The sequence below is a fragment of the Ziziphus jujuba genome, chromosome 4, assembly GCF_031755915.1.
Source record: "Ziziphus jujuba cultivar Dongzao chromosome 4, ASM3175591v1".
In the NCBI taxonomy this organism is placed as follows: domain Eukaryota; kingdom Viridiplantae; phylum Streptophyta; class Magnoliopsida; order Rosales; family Rhamnaceae; genus Ziziphus; species Ziziphus jujuba.
Window position 1 is genome coordinate 8371390 of NC_083382.1, and position 2639 is coordinate 8374028.

Here is a 2639-nt window from a genome sequence, read left to right on the forward strand (position 1 = left end):
AAAGTAGAAGCAGTGCATCATAATGAAAGGCTAGTTTCGGTTTCAGATAAACTCTCAAAAGCATAGACTGCATCCGTCTATTTTTTCAAGTTAAAAATCATAAATGTAAATGTAATTATGGCAAAAACTGATAAAATTGTAACTTTATAATACTATACCATGATGAATGTTGAATGTACATGAACAAGTGCTGTCAAAACTGATATACTAGCAAAGAGAAAATATTTAACCAAATAATACACAGACAATCATGTTTATCTAGCCAATGCATTGAAACTGCAAGTAAGATTTCAGTGTGTTCCAAGTATATATCTTTCTATAATATCAATTCAACTAAGTGAATTTGTTTTAGCTGCAAGATGAATGAGTGCTCGCTTAAGTGGTGCGAAGCTTCTTGTATATCTGCACAAAAGGACCGAGCTCGATCTCCCTATCAAGAAGCTGCTTGTGCAGATTTTCAGATTCCTCATCAATCTTGTTCATTGCATCTGCAAACAAACACCAGTAAAATAAAGGTTAAAAGTAATTAAGATAAAGTAGCTTAGTATCAAATTTGGCTTCTCTACATTAATTCTTTTGTGTTTAAGCATAGCCACTAGGTACAATACAACAGAATAAAACATGTGCTTGAGCACAAAGAAACTACACAATGTAGATTTCCAACTATAAATTATCATATTCTATACCTTGAAGCCTTTGGAGAAGGGAAGCAGGGGAACCGAACCTCAACATTTCTTCCTTTTGTCTCTCAAGCTCATGTAGCTTCTCCTATGTAGCAGCCAACTCTGTTGTTCTAATAATTCTGCACTGTGACCATACAAACAGGAGAAAATGTTTCACAATCAACACAATAAATTCGACACTACCTAAAGAAAGCAAGATAAATATTACTTGATTTCTGAGCTCCATAATGCATGGTTCATTTTCCAAGTTCTCCCCTGTGAGTTTAAATAAATTCAGGATCTGTTTCTCCATGCATAATTCAATTGTGCTCGAACGATATATATATAATTTAAAAAAAAAAAAGAACTAGCAGATTTCTCCATTGATAATCCAATTGTGCATGACTGATATAACAAAAACTAGTAGATAACAAGAAAAGAATAACTCGCTAGCTGCAGTGTTTCTTTGCGAATTCATCTCTAAGCTGATAATTGTCAAGTTGCAAAAAAATATCTAGGCAAAATAATCAGAACATAGACTCAAGTATCACAATATCGAAACTACTATATATTGGGAAGGCATAAACCACCATGCTCATTAATAAACCATATAAATCAAGCACAAAAGTCATTGTATTAGCATAATACCCAATATTCACTAACAAGCATTTTAAAAAGGGGTTGATGCATGCACTTTATGCACTTAAGTACTACAGACAGATTCCTAAATAAGAGAAAAAGCTTATGTATGTACATTATTTTGAATTTTAACTTGATCGAGCGAAAGTAAAAATTGATGGTATGCATCCTTGTCAAACAAAAGCTTCTTTAACTCGTCAACACTAAAAAATATCCAATCAAAAACAAGAGAATGATAAATATTTATCAATAATGTTTAACCCAACTGCAAAATAATATATCAAAATGAAACAAGAGAATGATAAATATCAATCAATAATGTGTACCCCAACTGCAAAATAACATATCAAAGCGTAAAACATTACAATAATCAAATGAAATATGAAGTTTATGACTTTTACAAAGATGACTAATATTTTCGCAAATAGTAAAACAGATTATTTGTCAAGTAGGCTTTAGAAAAATAAAATTAAATGACATAACAAATGTATAAGTAGAAATTAGTTTTCTCTTCATAACAGAAAGAGAAGGAAATAAGCAAGTGGTGATGATACTATTAGAACAGTTTGATAGAATACATGCTTATCTAAAGATTAATTAACCTAGTTCCATAAAGTCATATGAGTAATCAATATAAAATTTAGTCATGAGCATGAGGAACCTCACGTCTTATCCTTCAAAACAGCAATTACACCCACAAGCCGTACAATAGATGGTTTGACTAACAAAAAAATTTATATTATCATAATTACCGAAAATTTGTATTATCATAAGTTCTACACAAAATGACCAATAACCCCATGTCCTTTCTACTCAAAATGACTAATAGAATATATTTGTATTGTACTCTACTTTCACTCTATTACCTTCAATGCCCATCAAAAAGACCTCAGATTTTCTTCTCGCAGAAGCAAGGCATATCATAATTATTCATTCCAACCCATATCCCAAGTGGCATATCAAATACAGTCAAGCAATGAGTTGTATCAAACACCACTGCATCACTAAAGATCTTATATGACTTGACAGAAGATGCATATGACCAGACAATGTTCTATAGTTGGTTGTTTGAATCAAGTGTATACTCAAATTTGAAATTAGGGTATTTGTCCTTAGTATTTCTGCACATATACAAGTCTATGCTCTCATCTTCTGGGTCTAATTTCCTGAAAGACTGCAAAAATACCAAAAGTGCACAATACCAAAAGTGCTAATAATAAATCACAGTATTAAATAAAGTCGATGGCCTTTTTAGGAGTAGGATTCAAGTAGTTCCCTCCGCTTTCACAGTCCACCATGCAAAATATATACAGAAATTTCAAATATATAAATATATAT

General features: G+C 31.6%; 1 pseudogene; it reads right to left on the minus strand.

Annotated features, from left to right (window-relative positions):
• Nucleotides 1-234: 234 nt before the first annotated feature.
• Nucleotides 235-990, minus strand: LOC132803612 (vacuolar protein-sorting-associated protein 37 homolog 1-like; annotated as a pseudogene).
• Nucleotides 991-2639: the final 1649 nt, after the last annotated feature.